The following is a 20,582-nucleotide window of genomic DNA, read 5'->3' as shown; positions in this document are numbered from 1 at the left end:
CAACTTATGGCTGCTGTTTAGGCCAAATCATATAAATGCCATTTAAACCTTCACATATGGAGTTTGAATTTGAATCTTGGATTCAAACCAACTTCATTTAACTTCCTGCTAGTTGCATTAGCTCAAACCACATCATATTGCCATGTCATGATCATGCATCATATTGTTGCATAGCATTGATTGTGTTCTTCCTTGTTTGCCGGTATTTGTCCCCTCTCAGTAGACGTTGTTCCGACGACGAGTTCGATGACACCGATGAAGAACTATATTATCTTCAGAAGTGCCAGGCAAGCAAACCCCCCTTGCTCATTCCAATACAATCCCACTCTCTCGCTCCTGCTCTCTTTTACTGCATTAGGACAACAACGATTCAACTGTTACTGGCTGCGGTAGTTGAACCCCTTTATCCTCTGCATGACCTGTCATTGCCACAGTAAATAGATGAAACCCACTAGCATGAGTAGGAGTTGTTTGAGCCCTGATGTGCCTACTCATTCATGCTTGTTGTCATGACTGCTATTGCTTAGAGTTGTGTCAGGTCTGATTCATCGGGGATGAATTGGAGGTGTGTGAACATGTCCTACTGTAGAAAGCTAAGTGTGTGAACACGATTTGGTAAAGGTAGCGGTGAGAGGCCATGTAGGAGTACATGGTGGGTTGTCTCATTGAAACCGTCCTCAAAAACTGAGTTCTGTGTTTGTGATCCATGACCAGCTACTACCACGCATTGGAATGCTTAAGTGCCCCTCTCGACTTATTAATCAACTTGATCTCTGTCCAGGAGATGCAACTAGTTTCTGGTGTTTGTAGGTAGTGTTAGTAGTCTACCAAGTGGCACCCGGTACAGGTGGGCTTGGGACAGACTAGGCACAGTGGCACGGTGTACCAAGTGGCACCCGGATGGTGGGCTTGGCAACCCTGCTCACATCGTTTGGGGCCGTGAGCGACACCCCGGCCGGATCTCCTTGCGGATGGAACCCGAATAGGCGATAAACCTGGACGAGAGACTTGTGTGGTTAGTTAGGTCGTGGCCGACACCCTCGCCGGGCTTCCTCTTGAAGGTTGCCGAGTACATGTCGTGTAAACGGCGGTAAGTGGTGAGAGCTTGTGTGAAGAAGTACACCCCTGCAGGGTTAATATGATCTATTCGAATAGCCGTGTCCGCGGTAAAGGACTTCTGGGTTGCCTGTACAGTTCATAGACAAGTGAAAGTGAATACTCTAAAATACGCAAGATAAGCGTGAGTGCTATGGATGGCGTTCTCGTAGGGAGATGGGAGCGGATCCATAGTGGTGTATTGATATGGTGAATATGTGGACTCGTGTGCGCCACCTCAAAAGAGTTACTTGCAGTCGTAGTTTAGGATAGCCACCGAGTCAAAGCTGGCTTGCTGCAGTTAAACCCCACCATCCCCTTGTTGATAATGATGCATATGTAGTTAGATCTGATGTAAGTCCTGCTGGGTACATTTGTACTCACGTTGCTTAATTTATGTTTTTGCAGAGAGACTTCAGTCTCGCTAGTAGTTCCACATGGACTTCGACGTTTAGCTTGTTACCTCAGCTACGATCTTGTGCCCTCGACAGGATCTGGTAGATAGTCAGGCTTCTCAGCCTTTTTCATTTGTAGATGTCTGTACTCAGACATGTTAAGCTTCCGCTTGTGCTTTGACTTGTATGCTCTGAATGTTGGGTCGTGAGACCCATGTTTGTAATATCTCGCTCCTTGGAGCCTATTGAATAAATACTTGAGTCGTAGAGTCATGTTGTGATGCCATGTTGTATTTGCATATATCGAGCATATTGTGTATGTTATTGAAATGCTTGGTATGTGTGGGATCTGACTATCTAGTTGTTTATCCTTGGTAGCCTCTCTTACCGGGAAATGTCTCCTAGTGTTTCCACTGAGCCATGGTAGCTTGCTACTGCTCCGGAACACTTAGGCTGGCCGGCATGTGTCCTTCTTTGTTCCTGTGTCTGTCCCCTCGGGGAAATGTCACGCGATGAATTCCGGAGTCCTGTTAGCCCGCTACAGCCCGGTTCACCGGAGTCCTGCTAGCCCAGTGCTACAGCCTGGATTCACTCGCTGATGACCGACACGTTCGTTGTTGGGTCATGTATGCATGTCCCTGTAAGTTAGTGCCACTTTGGGTTCACGACTAGCCATGTCAGCCCGGGTTCTTTGTCATATGGATGCTAGCGGCACTATCATATATGTGAGCCAAAAGGCGCAAACGGTCCCGGGCCAGGTAAGGTGGCACCCGTGGGAATACCGTGCGTGAGGCTGCAAAGTGATATGATGTGTTACGTGCTAGATCGGTGTGACTTAGGATCGGGGTCCTGACAGTTTGAATCCTTTGACACTACACAAATGTCGAACAATCATGAGAGGGAGGCGGTCAATATACCCCATCCCCGATAACATTTTTTTCTATGTATATGTCCTCGTTGTCGATATACCCCCTCTCGGATAACTTCGACATGAGGGGGGGTCGATATATATACCCCCTCCCCGATAACTCCGATATACCCATCTCTCATGTTTGTATTAATTGCCATGTTGTAATATTTGCAGAAACTATGGATCATCAAAGAGACTTCGATCAAGAAGAGATATTGGGGGACATAATCCGCGACGGAGGTGATGTAGTCTTGTCATTTCTCAAAGACATCAAAGAAGGTCTGCAAGGAGAGGAAGTAGACTACATTGATCAAACAATGAAGGAGGTTCATGATCGTGATGGTGGCTCCGGCGACCGTGATGACGGCTCCAGTGACCGAACGGAGTCCGGATCAGCTGTTAATTAAGCATGTGCTGACTAGCTAATTGTGCATTAATTGTTTTGGTATTTACATATATTAACTCTTCTTTCTTCTTTTATGTAGCTCTCCAGATCAAGCAATACTTCAGTAAAGAAACGAGGCCCCAAAAAAAAGTTGCGCCAGGATGAAAGGTTCACGATCACAGAAATCGCGCGCGATGGCCAACCGATTAAACCCCTCCGGACCAAGGAAGCATTTTCTGCTCAGTGCGGGGTTCTTGTTAGGGACATGAGCCTAAGAAGAAAGAGCTTCTTCAAGTTTCTTTTGTCGAAGATAGACAGAAAGAAGATCTTTGGAAAGCGATGAAGGTAAATTTCACCCTACCGGAAGAGGAGGATCCGGAGAATCCAGTTATAGAGCCATTGATCAAGTCCTATGCTCTCAAGAAGATGGCAGATCTATTCAGGAGGTGGAAGAATGAGTTGAAAACAACGTATGTCGACCAAGACAAGACTCCAGAATTCACTGGCCAATTTGAGAAGATAAGAGATTACTGGCCCGCATTTGTGGCCAACAAGACATCAGAGAGCAGTAAGAAGATGTCAGCGACTAACAAGATAAATGCTACAAAGAAGGAGCATTACCATCGCATGGGGTCAGGTGGCTACCTCAAAGCCCGGCCGTTGTGGGACAAGGCTGAGCAGGACCTGATTGCTAAAGGGGTCGAACCAGAGAAATTGCACTGGCCAGACCGTTGTAGGACTTGGTTCTTCGGGGCTGGTGGAACATTTGACCCTGAAACAGGGAAGTGATGCTGGACGGACGAGAAACATGCAACACCTGTCATGAAGCTTCAGAAAGCAATCAACAAAGTGTAGGAAGGTAAGTTCGTTCCCAACAGAGAGAACGACGAGCTCACAAGGGCCCTCGGGAATCTTGAGCACCCTGGACGAACACGAGGCACGCCAGGCTCTGTTCCGTGAAAGGTTGGGTTTCCGAACATAGGCGGTTACAAAACCCAAGAGAGGAGGAGGAAAGTGGAGCAGAGCAAACTGCAGGAGCTTAAGGCAAGGGTAAGAAAGCTAGAGGAACGAGATGCTGAGAACCAGCAGCTGCGAGATCCTGCCCAAGATGCTACCCAGAAGCTACCCCGCCATCTCAGCGGAGAAGCAGCGTGGCTTCCACCGAGCTCGTTCAGCAGCCCGACTTGATGGGTCCTAGCTACCCCATGGATTTTATCACGGATTCACACCAGTGCCACCTTATGACGCAATGGGACCAGCTCAAAGTCAAGGCGGCTGTCGGCTCTGTGTTCCCTCCTTCACTCGGAGCAACTTTTCAACTGTCGTCCGATTCCACAAGGCTATGCTGTTGTGATGGTGGACGAAATAACGGAGGGATTTGAGGAGCTCCAGCTTGACCACCCTACAGGTGATGGGGAGACTTTGCTGGGTCTTGCTATGCATACTCTGTGCCTATGACGGAAGGAGCACATCAAGCTTCTGAACTTCACGGCTCCTGCTAGTCAGCTAGGCACTCCACCTCCTCCTCCTCCTCCGACGAGTGATCAGGGTGCTATGCCTCCTGCTCCGGCACGTGAGGGCGGCAGTACTCCGCCTCCTTCTCCGCCTACTCCGGCGCGTCCGAGCAGCCTGCCTCCTCCTTCGCCGCCTAGTAAGCAACGGCGGAACACATACGCCACCGCTCCAGCTTCTCCGGCGCGTCGTAGCAGTCCGCCTCTAGCTGCTCCACCTCTTAAGCAACAAAAGAAGACAGCCGCAGTCACTCCGGTTGCTCCGGCGTCTAGCAGTACAGCCAGAGGTGGGAGGCAAAGCAGATACGGTCCATCGTCTCTCAAGCCTCTAGAACGGGAGGCAGTACAGCCAAAAGCAGAACAAAGAAAAGGGAAACAAATTCCCCAGCTCGGCAAACAAGTGAAGCAATCGTGCCCCCCACTCAATGTGTCTAGCGATATCGTCGCTAATCTTCCGGGGGTGCTGCCTGGTACCAATCCTGGAGATTACATGGCCGACGATGATGCAATAATTCTTGGAACAATGGAGGTGGACATATTAAGATTCGAGCATGGGAAGCCTCTCGTCAGACCTGGTACTTCCCTGACAACGATGATGCGAAGATTCCATGATTGGTACATGGACATCTACAGGAAGTCTGGGAAAAATACTTTGTCGCTATCGGTTAAAGAGGAGCACGACCTTGTTGGAATTGATCTGTTGTTAGTTCCATATGAGGAGTTCTTCCAGTTCTAAAATCAAAATGCCCTCGATAAAACAATCATCACTTGCTACTGTCTGTAAGTACTACTTCTCTGTAATTAGTTAAGTCTCTATATATAGCTCAGCTCTTTCATTGCATGTATATATAATTATCCTCACTATATTATGCAGATTGAAGATCGCCGAATTGAAGAAAAGACAAGTAGGTGAAATTGGGTTCATTAACACAAATCTCATGGATGAATGGAGTGTTAAACATGATGCCACACAAACCGAGGCCAAGTTTCTTGCATCGTTACTTCGAAATCAAAACAAAGCTACAATACTCTTTCCTTACGAATACAAGTGAGTGTTACTGTCTTGTGCATATTCGGTTTCCCTTATTACTCGAGGTTATAGTAATGTAGTTGATGAGTTATGCATGCATGCGCAGGTTCCACTTTATTCTGCTACAGATTAAACTTGAGAAGGGACTAGTAACCGTCATAGACTCCAAACGGAAAAATCCGGAGGAGTATGCAACCATGACTAAAATGCTCGAGAAGTAAGTTCAATCGATCATTATCGCACCATATCGGCAACTTTGTTCATTTCCTAATATCAAGTAATTGTTTTCTTTGTCTGGCAGGGTTTGGAAAAAGTTCATCGCACAAGCTCCGGGACTGCCGGCGCAACTGCGATTTGCCCACCCGAAAGTAAGTACTAGCTACTAGCTAGTTCTGCGCATCTCCCATTGATTCTAGCTAGTTTCATCAATACCATTTAGCATGCTTGCTTATCAATTTGATTGACCTCTATTTCTTGTAAAGTGGTTGTGGCAGGAACCCGGGAATGATTTGTGTGGATACTGAAGGAAATATGCCCTAGAGGCAATAATAAAGTTATTATTTATTTCCTTATAATCATGATAAATGTTTATTATTCATGCTATAATTGTATTTTCCGGAAACATAATACATGTGTGAATACATAGACAAACAGAGTGTCACTAGTATGCCTCTACTTGACTAGCTCGTTAATCAAAGATGGTTATGTTTCCTAACCATGAACAATGAGTTGTTATTTGATTAACGAGGTCACATCATTAGTAGAATGATCTGATTGACATGACCCATTCCATTAGCTTAGCACCTGATCGTTTAGTATGTTGCTATTGCTTTCTTCATGACTTATACATGTTCCTATGACTATGAGATTATGCAACTCCCGTTTACCGGAGGAACACTTTGGGTACTACCAAACGTCACAACGTAAATGGGTGATTATAAAGGAGTACTACAGGTGTCTCCAATGGTCGATGTTGGGTTGGCGTATTTCGAGATTAGGATTTGTCACTCCGATTGTCGGAGAGGTATCTCTGGGCCCTCTCGGTAATACACATCACATAAGCCTTGCAAGCATTACAACTAATATGTTAGTTGTGAGATGATGTATTACGGAACGAGTAAAGAGACTTGCCGGTAACGAGATTGAACTAGGTATTGGATACCGACGATCGAATCTCGGGCAAGTAACATACCGATGACAAAGGGAACAACGTATGTTGTTATGCGGTCTGACCGATAAAGATCTTCGTAGAATATGTAGGAGCCAATATGGGCATCCAGGTCCCGCTATTGGTTATTGACCAGAGACATGTCTCGGTCATGTCTACATTGTTCTCGAACCCGTAGGGTCCGCACGCTTAAGGTTACGATGACAGTTATATTATGAGTTTATGCATTTTGATGTACCGAAGGTTGTTCGGAGTCCCGGATGTGATCACGGACATGACGAGGAGTCTCGAAATGGTCGAGACGTAAAGATTGATATATTGGAAGCCTATGTTTGGACATCGGAAGTGTTCCGGGTGAAATCGGGATTTTACCGGGTTACCGGGAGGTTACCGGAACCCCCCCGGGAGCCATATGGGCCTTCATGGGCCTTAGTGGAAAGGAGAAAGGGGCAGCCCAAGGTGGCTGCGCCTCTCCCCCCTCCCCTAGTCCTATTAGGACTAGGAGAAGGTGGCCGGCCCCCCTCTCTCCCTTCCCCTCCGAGGAATCCTAGTTGGACTAGGATTGGGGGGAGGAATCCTACTCCCAGAGGGAGTAGGACTCTCCTGCGCCTCCCTCTATGGCCGGCCAGCCTCCCCCTCTCTACTCCTTTATATACGGAGGCAGGGGCACCTCTAAACACACAAGTTGACACAAGTTGATCCACGTGATCGATTCCTTAGCCGTGTGCGGTGCCCCCTGCCACCATATTCCTCGATAATACTGTAGCGGAGTTTAGGCGAAGCCCTGCTGCTGTAGTTCATCAAGATCGTCACCACGCCGTCGTGCTGACGAAACTCTTCCCCGACACTTTGCTGGATCGGAGTCCGGGGATCGTCATCGAGCTGAACGTGTGCTCGAACTCGGAGGTGCCGTAGTTTCGGTACTTGATCGGTTGGATCGTGAAGACGTACGACTACTTCCTCTACGTCGTGTCATCGCTTCCGCAGTCGGTCTGCGTTGGGTACGTAGACAACACTCTCCTCTCGTTGCTATGCATCACATGATCCTGTGTGCGCGTAGGAAATTTTTTGAAATTACTACGAAACCCAACAGTGGTATCCGAGCCTAGGTTAATGATGTTGATGTTATATGCACGAGTAGAACACAAGTGAGTTGTGGACGATACAAGTCATACTGCCTACCAGCATGTCATATTTTGGTTCAGCGGTATTGTTGGACGAGACGACCCGGACCAACCTTACGCGTACGCTTACGCGAGACCGGTTCCCTCGACGTGCTTTGCACAGAGATGGCTTGCGGGCGACTGCCTCTCCAACTTTAGTTGAACCAAGTATGGCTACGCCCGGTCCTTGCGAAGGTTAAAACGGAGTCTATTTGACAAACTATCGTTGTGGTTTTGATGCGTAGGTGAGATTGGTTCTTACTTAAGCCCGTAGCAGCCACGTAAAACATGCAACAACAAAGTAGAGGACGTCTAACTTGTTTTTGCAGGGCATGTTGTGATGTGATATGGTCAAGGCATGATGCTGAATTTTATTGTATGAGATGATCATGTTTTGTAACCAAGTTATCGGCAACTGGCAGGAGCCATATGGTTGTCGCTTTATTGTATGCAATGCAATCGCGATGTAATGCTTTACTTTATTACTAAACGGTAGTGATAGTCGTGGAAGCATAAGATTGGCGAGACGACAACGATGCTACGATGGAGATCAAGGTGTCGCGCCGGTGACGATGGTGATCATGACGGTGCTTCGGAGATGGAGATCACAAGCACAAGATGATGATGGCCATATCATATCACTTATATTGATTGCATGTGATGTTTATCTTTTTATGCATCTTATCTTGCTTTGATTGACGGTAGCATTATAAGATGATCTCTCACTAAATTATCAAGAAGTGTTCTCCCTGAGTATGCACCGTTGCAAAAGTTCTTCGTGCTGAGACACCACGTGATGATCGGGTGTGATAGGCTCTACGTTCAAATACAACGGGTGCAAAACAGTTGCGCACGCAGAATACTCAGGTTAAACTTGACGAGCCTAGCATATGCAGATATGGCCTCGGAACACGGAGACCGAAAGGTCGAGCGTGAATCATATAGTAGATATGATCAACATAATGATGTTCACCGATGAAACTACTCCATCTCACGTGATGATCGGACATGGTTTAGTTGATTTGGATCACGTGATCACTTAGAGGATTAGAGGGATGTCTATCTAAGTGGGAGTTCTTTAATAATATGATTAATTGAACTTAAAATTTATCATGAACTTAGTCCCTGATAGTATCTTGCTTGTTTATGTTGATTGTAGATAGATGGCTCGTGCTGTTGTTCCGTTAAATTTTAATGCGTTCCTTGAGAAAGCAAAGTTGAAAGATGATGGTAGCAATTACACGGACTGGGTCCGTAACTTGAGGATTATCCTCATTGCTGCACAGAAGAATTACGTCCTGGAAGCACCGCTGGGTGCCAGGCCTGCTGCTGGAGCAACGCCAGATGTTATGAACGTCTGGCAGAGCAAAGCTGATGACTACTCGATAGTTCAGTGTGCCATGCTTTACGGCTTAGAATCGGGACTTCAACGACGTTTTGAACGTCATGGAGCATATGAGATGTTCCAGGAGTTGAAGTTAATATTTCAAGCAAATGCCCGGATTGAGAGATATGAAGTCTCCAATAAGTTCTATAGCTGCAAGATGGAAGAGAACAGTTCTGTCAGTGAGCATATACTCAAAATGTCTGGGTATAATAATCACTTGATTCAATTGGGAGTTAATCTTCCGGATGATTGCGTCATTGACAGAATTCTCCAATCACTGCCACCAAGCTACAAGAGCTTCGTGATGAACTATAATATGCAAGGGATGAACAAGACTATTCCCGAGCTCTTCGCAATGCTGAAAGCTGCGGAGGTAGAAATCAAGAAGGAGCATCAAGTGTTGATGGTTAACAAGACCACTAGTTTCAAGAAAAAGGGCAAAGGGAAGAAAAAGGGGAACTTCAAAAAGAACGGCAAGCAAGTTGCTGCTCAAGAGAAGAAACCCAAGTCTAGACCTAAGCCTGAAACTGAGTGCTTCTACTGCAAGCAGACTGGTCACTGGAAGCGGAACTGCCCCAAGTATTTGGCGGATAAGAAGGATGGCAAGGTGAACAAAGGTATATGTGATATACATGTTATTGATGTGTACCTTACCAATGCTCGCAGTAGCACCTGGGTATTTGATACTGGTTCTGTTGCTAATATTTGCAACTCGAAACAGGGACTACAGAATAAGCGGGCACTGGCAAAGGACGAGGTGACGATGCGCGTGGGAAACGGTTCCAAAGTCGATGTGATCGCGGTCGGCACGCTACCTCTACATCTACCTTCGGGATTAATATTAGACCTAAATAATTGTTATTTGGTGCCAGCGTTGAGCATGAACATTATATCTGGATCTTGTTTAATGCGAGACGGTTATTCATTTAAATCAGAGAATAATGGTTGTTCTATTTATATGAGTAATATCTTTTATGGTCATGCACCCTTGAAGAGTGGTCTATTCTTACTAAATCTCGATAGTAGTAATACACATATTCATAATGTTGAAACCAAAAGATACAGAGTTGATAATGAAAGTGCAACTTATTTGTGGCACTGTCGTTTAGGTCATATCGGTGTAAAACGCATGAAGAAACTCCATACTAATGGACTTTTGGAACCACTTGATTATGAATCACTTGGTACTTGCGAACCGTGCCTCATGGGCAAGATGACTAAAACACCGTTCTCCGGTACTATGGAGAGAGCAACAGATTTGTTGGAAATCATACATACCGATGTATGTGGTCCGATGAATATTGAGGCTCGTGGCGGATATCGTTATTTTCTCACCTTCACAGATGATTTGAGCAGATATGGATATATCTACTTAATGAAGCATAAGTCTGAAACATTTGAAAAGTTCAAAGAATTTCAGAGTGAAGTTGAAAATCATCGTAACAAGAAAATAAAGTTTCTACGATCTGATCGTGGAGGAGAATATTTGAGTTACGAGTTTGGTGTACATTTGAAAAATTGTGGAATAGTTTCGCAACTCACGCCACCCGGAACACCACAACGTAATGGTGTGTCCGAACGTCGTAATCGTACTTTATTAGATATGGTACGATCTATGATGTCTCTTACTGATTTACCGCTATCATTTTGGGGTTATGCTTTAGAGACGGCCGCATTCACGTTAAATAGGGCACCATCAAAATCCGTTGAGACGACGCCTTATGAACTGTGGTTTGGCAAGAAACCAAAGTTGTCGTTTCTTAAAGTTTGGGGCTGCGATGCTTATGTGAAAAAGCTTCAACCTGATAAGCTCGAACCCAAATCGGAGAAATGTGTATTCATAGGATACCCAAAGGAAACTGTTGGGTACACCTTCTATCACAGATCCGAAGGCAAAACATTTGTTGCTAAGAATGGATCATTTCTAGAGAAGGAGTTTCTCTCGAAAGAAGTGAGTGGGAGGAAAGTAGAACTTGACGAGGTAACTGTACCTGCTCCCTTACTGGAAAGTAGTTCATCACAGAAAACTGTTTCAGTGACACCTACACCAGTTAGTGAGGAAGCCAATGATAATGATCATGAAACTTCAGATCAAGATACTACTGAACTTCGTAGATCAACCAGAGTAAGATCCGCACCAGAGTGGTACGGTAATCCTGTTCTGGAGGTCATGCTACTAGATCATGATGAACCTACGAACTATGAAGAAGCGATGGTGAGCCCAGATTCCGCAAAGTGGCTAGAAGCCATGAAATCTGAGATGGGATCCATGTATGAGAACAAAGTATGGACTTTGGTTGACTTGCCCGATGATCGGCAAGCGATTGAGAATAAATGGATCTTTAAGAAGAAGACTGACGCTGATGGTAATGTTACTGTCTACAAAGCTCGACTTGTCGCAAAAGGTTTTCGGCAAGTTCAAGGAATTGACTACGATGAGACCTTCTCACCCGTAGCGATGCTTAAGTCCGTCCGAATCATGTTAGCAATTGCCGCATTTTATGATTATGAAATTTGGCAAATGGATGTCAAAACTGCATTCCTGAATGGATTCCTGGAAGAAGAGTTGTATATGATGCAACCAGAAGGTTTTGTCGATCCAAAGGGAGCTAACAAAGTGTGCAAGCTCCAGCGATCCATTTATGGACTGGTGCAAGCCTCTCGGAGTTGGAATAAACGTTTTGATAGTGTGATCAAAGCATTTGGTTTTATACAGACTTTTGGAGAAGCCTGTATTTACAAGAAAGTGAGTGGGAGCTCTGTAGCATTTCTGATATTATATGTGGATGACATATTACTGATTGGAAATGATATAGAATTTCTGGATAGCATAAAGGGATACTTGAATAAAAGTTTTTCAATGAAAGACCTCGGTGAAGCTGCTTACATATTAGGCATTAAGATCTATAGAGACAGATCAAGACGCTTAATTGGACTTTCACAAAGCACATACCTTGACAAAATTTTGAAGAAATTCAAAATGGATCAAGCAAAGAAAGGGTTCTTGCCTGTGTTACAAGGTGTGAAATTGAGTAAGACTCAATGCCCGACCACTGCAGAAGATAGAGAGAATATGAAAGATGTTCCCTATGCATCAGCCATAGGCTCTATCATGTATGCAATGCTGTGTACCAGACCTGATGTGTGCCTTGCTATAAGTTTAGCAGGGAGGTACCAAAGTAATCCAGGAATGGATCACTGGACAGCGGTCAAGAACATCCTGAAATACCTGAAAAGGACTAAGGATATGTTTCTCGTATATGGAAGTGACAAAGAGCTCATCGTAAAAGGTTACGTTGATGCAAGCTTTGACACTGATCCGGACGATTCAAAATCGCAAACCGGATACGTGTTTACATTAAACGGTGGAGCTGTCAGTTGGTGCAGTTCTAAACAAAGCGTCGTAGCGGGATCTACATGTGAAGCGGAATACATAGCTGCTTCGGAAGCAGCAAATGAAGGAGTCTGGATGAAGGAGTTCATATCCGATCTAGGTGTCATACCTAGTGCATCGGGTCCAATGAAAATCTTTTGTGACAATACTGGTGCAATTGCCTTGGCAAAGGAATCCAGATTTCACAAAAGGACCAAACACATCAAGAGACGCTTCAACTCCATCCGGGATCTAGTCCAGGTGGGAGACATAGAGATTTGCAAGATACATACGGATCTGAATGTTGCAGACCCGTTGACTAAGCCTCTTCCACGAGCAAAACATGATCAGCACCAAAGCTCCATGGGTGTTAGATTCATTACAGTGTAATCTAGATTATTGACTCTAGTGCAAGTGGGAGACTGAAGGAAATATGCCCTAGAGGCAATAATAAAGTTATTATTTATTTCCTTATAATCATGATAAATGTTTATTATTCATGCTAGAATTGTATTTTCCGGAAACATAATACATGTGTGAATACATAGACAAACAGAGTGTCACTAGTATGCCTCTACTTGACTAGCTCGTTAATCAAAGATGGTTATGTTTCCTAACCATGAACAATGAGTTGTTATTTGATTAACGAGGTCACATCATTAGTAGAATGATCTGATTGACATGACCCATTCCATTAGCTTAGCACCTGATCGTTTAGTATGTTGCTATTGCTTTCTTCATGACTTATACATGTTCCTATGACTATGAGATTATGCAACTCCCGTTTACCGGAGGAACACTTTGGGTACTACCAAACGTCACAACGTAAATGGGTGATTATAAAGGAGTACTACAGGTGTCTCCAATGGTCGATGTTGGGTTGGCGTATTTCGAGATTAGGATTTGTCACTCCGATTGTCGGAGAGGTATCTCTGGGCCCTCTCGGTAATACACATCACATAAGCCTTGCAAGCATTACAACTAATATGTTAGTTGTGAGATGATGTATTACGGAACGAGTAAAGAGACTTGCCGGTAACGAGATTGAACTAGGTATTGGATACCGACGATCGAATCTCGGGCAAGTAACATACCGATGACAAAGGGAACAACGTATGTTGTTATGCGGTCTGACCGATAAAGATCTTCGTAGAATATGTAGGAGCCAATATGGGCATCCAGGTCCCGCTATTGGTTATTGACCAGAGACATGTCTCGGTCATGTCTACATTGTTCTCGAACCCGTAGGGTCCGCACGCTTAAGGTTACGATGACAGTTATATTATGAGTTTATGCATTTTGATGTACCGAAGGTTGTTCGGAGTCCCGGATGTGATCACGGACATGACGAGGAGTCTCGAAATGGTCGAGACGTAAAGATTGATATATTGGAAGCCTATGTTTGGACATCGGAAGTGTTCCGGGTGAAATCGGGATTTTACCGGGTTACCGGGAGGTTACCGGAACCCCCCGGGAGCCATATGGGCCTTCATGGGCCTTAGTGGAAAGGAGAAAGGGGCAGCCCAAGGTGGCTGCGCCTCTTCCCCCTCCCCTAGTCCTATTAGGACTAGGAGAAGGTGGCCGGCCCCCCTCTCTCCCTTCCCCTCCGAGGAATCCTAGTTGGACTAGGATTGGGGGGAGGAATCCTACTCCCAGAGGGAGTAGGACTCTCCTGCGCCTCCCTCTATGGCCGGCCAGCCTCCCCCTCTCTACTCCTTTATATACGGAGGCAGGGGCACCTCTAAACACACAAGTTGACACAAGTTGATCCACGTGATCGATTCCTTAGCCGTGTGCGGTGCCCCCTGCCACCATATTCCTCGATAATACTGTAGCGGAGTTTAGGCGAAGCCCTGCTGCTGTAGTTCATCAAGATCGTCACCACGCCGTCGTGCTGACGAAACTCTTCCCCGACACTTTGCTGGATCGGAGTCCGGGGATCGTCATCGAGCTGAACGTGTGCTCGAACTCGGAGGTGCCGTAGTTTCGGTACTTGATCGGTTGGATCGTGAAGACGTACGACTACTTCCTCTACGTCGTGTCATCGCTTCCGCAGTCGGTCTGCGTTGGGTACGTAGACAACACTCTCCTCTCGTTGCTATGCATCACATGATCCTGTGTGCGCGTAGGAATTTTTTTTGAAATTACTACGAAACCCAACAGATACTACATTTGCGAGTTCATCCACCACACCACCTGTGAGCGGGGCTACTCTAAACAACAATATGAAGTGTGTAAGCAATAATATTCACAATTTTATTTTATTACCATAATTTGTGTTCAGTTTCATTCATATATATGTATTGAACCCCTTCTTGAAATTAGATGTGGCAGACGCGGGATGAACTCCTACCACAAGATCGCATACGAGCAATTCAAGAGGAATTGGTGGGATTCTTTCTTGACCACTGATACGTCTCCAATGTATCTATAATTTATGAAGCATTCATGCTATATTATTATCTGTTTTGAATGATTATGGGATTTATTATACACTTTTATATTACTTTTGGGACTAACCTATTAACCGGAGGCCCAGCCCATATTGTTGTTTTATTGCCTGTTTCAGTATTTCGAAGAAAAGGAATATCAAACGGAGTCCAAACGGAATGAAACCTTCGGCAACGTGTTTTTTTGGAAGATTATCATCCAGGAGGCTTGGAGATCAAGTCAGAAGATCCTCGAGGAGCCCAGGAGATAGGGGGCGCCCCCCCTACTGGGCGCGGCCCCTGTCTCGTGGACCCCTCGAGCACCCCCCGACCGACTTCTTTCGCCTATGTAAGCCTATGTACCCTAAAACCATCAAATATCAAGATAGATCGGGAGTTCCGCCGCTGCAAGCCTCTGTAGCCACCAAAAACCTCTCGGGAGCCCGTTTCGGCACCCTGTCGGAGGGGGAACCCATCACCGGTGGCCATCTTCATCATCCCGGCGCTATCCATGACGAGGAGGGAGTAGTTCACCCTCGAGGCTGAGGGTATGTACCAGTAGCTATGTGTTTGATCTCTCTCTCTCTCGTGTTCTCTCTCGTGTTCCCTCTATGGCACGATCTTGATGTATCCCGAGCTTTGCTATTGTATAGTTGGATCTTATGATGTTTCTCCCCCTCTACTCTCTTGTGATGAATTGTGTTTTCCCCTTTGAAGTTATCTTATCGGATTGAGTCTTTTATGAGAACACTTGATGTATGTCTTGCCGTGCTTATCTGTGGTGACAATGGGATATCATGTGCCTCTTGATGTATGTTTTGGTGACCAACTTGCGGGTTCCTCCCATGAACTATGCATAGGGGTTGGCACACGTTCTTGACTCTCCGGTAGAAACTTTGGGGCACTCTTTGAAGTACTTTGTGTTGGTTGAATAGATGAATCTGAGATTGTGTGATGCATATCGTATAATCATGCCCACGGATACTTGTGGTGACAATGGAGTATCTAGGTGACATTAGGGTTTTGGTTGATTGTGTCTTAAGGTGTTATTCTAGTACGAACTCTTGAATAGATTGATCCGAAAGAATAGCTTTGAGGTGGTTTCGTACCCTACCATAATCTCTTCGTTTGTTCTCCGCTATTAGTGGCTTTGGAGTGACTCTTTGTTGCATGTTGAGGGATTGTTATATGATCTATCTATGTTATTATTGTTGAGAGAACTTGCACTAGTGAAAGTATGAACCCTAGGCCTTGTTTCCTATCATTGAAATACCATTTACGCTCACTTTTATCATTAGTTACCTTGCTGTTTTTATAATTTCAGATTACAAATACCTTTATCTACCATCTATATTGCACTTGTATCACCATCTCTTCGCTGAACTAGTGCACCTATACAATTTACCATTGTATTGGGTGTGTTGGGGACACAAGAGACTCTTTGTTATTTGGTTGCAGGGTTGTTTGAGAGAGACCATCTTCATCCTACGCCTCCTACGGATTGATAAACCTTAGGTCATCCACTTGAGGGAAATTTGCTACTGTCCTACAAACCTGTGCACTTGCAGGCCCAACAACGTCTACAAGAAGAAGGTTGTGTAGTAGACATCAAGCTCTTTTCTGGCGCCGTTGCCGGGGAGGTGAGTGCTTGAAGGTATATCTTTAGATCTTGCAATCGAATCTTTTTGTTTCTTGTTTTATCACTAGTTTAGTTTATAAAAGAAAATTACAAAAAAAATGGATTTGAGTTTGTCTCATACGCTTCATCTTTTTAATATCTTTCATGAGTATGATGGAAAGGAAAATTGTGCTCAAGTGCTAGAAGAAGAATGCATTAGAATGTTTGGTACTAGATCTTTGTATGATGAGCATGATTGCAATGTTGTTAGTATGAATTCCTTGAATATCCATTATGCTAATGATATGCAAAGGCACAAGCTTGGGGAAGCTATGTTTGATGAATATGATATTTTTTGTCCCCCAAGTTTTGATGAGAATATTTATTATGATGAAAGCATGCCTCCTATTTATGATGATTATATTGATGAAAGTGGGTTTGGAAGAGTGTCAAATTTAGGAAGTAGTGATCCCACTATTTTGGAGGATATTGAATCTTATTGTGATGAACATGAAAGTGGATTTGGAAGAGTGTCAACTTTATTTAGTGATTCCACTATCTTGGGAGAGGTTTCAATCGATTATAATGAGAATGAAGTTGCTACTTATGATGACTATTGTGATGAAACTTATGCTATAAAAAGTAGTGATGATTATATTTATAAAACTTGTCATGATTATGATTACCCTTTTTCTGAACATTACTCTTTTAATGCGGAAACAATTTTAAGTGTTCAAGTCTTTTATGATACTCTCACTATTCTGAATGAGAAGAAATTTGCTCATGTGGAGAGTAGTAAATTTTCTATGCTAGTAGATCTTGAAAAGAATGCTTTAGGTGCTGGTTATATTGTTGAATTCATTCATGATTCTACTGAAAATTATTATGAGGGAGGAACTTATGCTTGTAGGAATTACAATAATGTCAAGTTTCCTCTCTATGTGTTGAAAATCTTGAAGCTATGCTTGTTTTGCCTTCCTATGCTTGTTGATTATTGTTCCCCTAAGTTTTTTGCTCACAAAATCCCTATGCATAGGAAGAGGGTTAGGCTTAAATGTGCTAGTCATATGCTTCATGATGCTCTCTTTATGCTTCAATTCTTATCTTTTATGTGAGCATCATTGTCATCATCATGCCTAGCTAGAAAGGCATTAAAGAAAAGCGCTTGTTGGGAGACAACCCAATATTTATCCTTACTGTTTTTGTGTGTCCACATGATTATGCTACTGTAGTAATCATGTTTTATAGCTCTTGTTTCAATAAAGTGCCAAGTAGAACCTTTGGGAAGACTTGGGTGAAGTTTATGTGATCTTGCTATAGAAAACAGAAACTTTAGCACTCACGAGATTAGCTGCCATTTTTTATTAGAGAGTTATTTTAGGTTATTTCTTTTTTCAGATGATTAATATACAAATTCCTCAGGTCCATCAATTTATTTCATAATTTTTGGGGGTCCAGAGGTATACGTTTGATACAGATTACTACAGACTGTTCTGTTTTTGACAGATTCTGTTTTCATTGTGTTGTTTGCTTATTTTGATGCATCTATGGCTTGTATTAAGTAGTATGAACCATAGAGAAGTTAGAATACAGTAGATATTACACCAATATGAATTTAGAATGAGTTCATTACAGTACCTAAGTGGTGGTTTTATTTTCTTATAGTAACGGAGCTTACGAGTTTTGTTTTTGAGTTTTGTGTGGTTGAAGTTTTCAAGTTTTGGGTAAAGATTCGATGGACTATGGAATAATGAGTGGCAAGAGCCTAAGATTGGGGATGCCCAAGGAACCCCAAGGTAATATTCAAGTACAACCAAGAGCCTAAGCTTGGGGATGCCCCGGAAGGCATCCCCTCTTTCGTCTTCGTTCATCGGTAACTTTACTTGGAGCTATATTTTTATTCACAACATGATATGTGTTTTGCTTGGAGCATCATTTTATTTTGTTAGTTTTTGCTTTCTGTTAGTTATATTAATGTTTTGCATCTTTAGTTTCAATAAAAAAGTCAAGGATAGCCTTTGCCATGCTTATTTTGCTAGTATACATGTTGCTGTTTGAAAACAGAAAGTTTACCGCTGTTGAAAAAATTCCCTAGAAAAGTCAGAGAATGGTATAATGTTGAATATTTTTTCATATTAATCTCTGATAAATTTATTACAGTGGTAATTTTAGTTCATAATTTTTGGAGTCAGGGAAGTATTGTTACTCTTGCATTCTTTACAGACTGTACTGTTTTGGCAGATTGCTGTTATGTTTGCATTGTTTGCATCTGTTTGCTTGTTTAATGATTCTATTTGAGGATAGGAGTATTAAATATGCAGAGGAATTTAGTGTGCATTGTTGAATAATAATTTTAGTGATTTGTTACAGTAGAAAGTGATAAGGTTTTGCATTGGTTTATACTAACCGATCTCACGAGTTCTTGTTGAGTTTGTTGTGAATGAAGCTTTTGATAAAAACAAGAGAAACCATGATATGAGAGGAATTAAGGAGACATAAAAGCTCAAGATTGGGGATGCCCAAGGCACCCCAAGATAATATTTCAAGAAGTCTCAAGCATCTAAGCTTGGGGATGCCCCGGTAGGCATCCCACCTTTCTTCTTCGACAACTATCGGTTAGTATCGGTTCAACCTAAGTTTTTGCTTCTTCACATGAGTTGTGCTATCCTTGCAATGTCATTTTATTTTTTTTCTTGCTGCTTGAATACAATACCAAGATCTGAAATTCTTAAAGGAGAGAGAGTCTTCACATAGTTACGTAATTATTTAGCTACTCATTGATCTTCACTTATATCTTTTTGGAGTAAGTTTTCATTTACTCGTGTGCTTCACTTATATCCTATGAGTAAATGGTTGAATGAGTTGAATGTCATAAATCTGAAATTATACATGTCTCTTTTGCTTATCCCATGGGGAGTAATGACTTCACATCTAAGAAGTAGAGGTTGTAAATTTATTAATGGTTAGCAAGCATTGTATTAGTCATTTGAACAATTCATGAAAGAATATTTAAGGAAGAGAGATTTCACATATAAATATACTATCATAGACATCTTTTATAATTGTGAGCACTCATTATGTATGACATGCTAAAGAGTTGATGTTGGACAAGGAATACAATGTAATGGGTTATGTTTTCTCGCATCTCAATTAAAGTATATTGTCATGGATCATTCAAACATGTTGAGCTTGCCTTTCCCCCTCATGCTAGCCAAAATTCCTAGCACCAAGTAGAGATACCACTTGTGCTTCCAAATATCCTTAAACCCAGTTTTGCCATGAGAGTCCACCATATCTACCTATGGATTGAGTAAGATCCTTCAAGTAAGTTGGCATCGGTGCAAGCAATAAAAATTGCTCTCTAAATATGCATGACTTATTAGTGTGGAGCAAATAAGCTTTGTACGAACTTGTTATGAAAGCAATAAAAGCGACAGACTGCATAATAAAGGTCCATATACAAGGGTCAATATAAAGTGACGTTCTTTCGCATTAAGATTTTGTGTATCCAACCCTAAAAGCGCATGACAACCTCTGCTTCCCTCTGCGAAGGGCCTATCTTTTACTTTATGTCTTTTACTTTATGCAAGAGTCAAGGTGATCTTCACCTTTCCCTTTTTCATTTTATCCTTTGGCAAGCACTTTGTGTTAGGGTGATCCTGATATATATATCCAATTGGATATACGTTAGCATGAACTATTATTGTTGACATCACCCAAAGGTGAATAAGTTTGGAGGCAACATTATAAGCCCCAATCTTTCTCTGTGTCTGATTGAAACTTCATAACCACAAGTACTGCGTGAGTGTTAGCAATTGTAGAAGACTATATGATAGTTGAGTATGTGAAGTTTGCTAAACCAAAGCTCTGACACAGACTCTTCCTGAAAGTAAGATGAATTGCAATTGTTTGATGGCTAAGAATGAAGTTTGCTAGTTTTCAAGAAAGTTTATGGTCTATGCTTTGACATGTGGATTGCTTGTTACTTTATCGTGAAAAGTTTTATGAGATGAACTACTGTTATGACATATAATCATGCTAGAAAAGGTGACTGAAATTATCATTGATCAAACTTGTGCACCTTCTAGCATTCACACTTCATAAATTCTATTTTTATC

Source organism: Triticum aestivum, chromosome 3B, assembly GCF_018294505.1.
Source record: "Triticum aestivum cultivar Chinese Spring chromosome 3B, IWGSC CS RefSeq v2.1, whole genome shotgun sequence".
NCBI classification, from domain to species: domain Eukaryota; kingdom Viridiplantae; phylum Streptophyta; class Magnoliopsida; order Poales; family Poaceae; genus Triticum; species Triticum aestivum.
The sequence above is the reverse complement of the archived record's forward strand: the minus strand, read 5'-3'. Positions refer to the sequence as shown.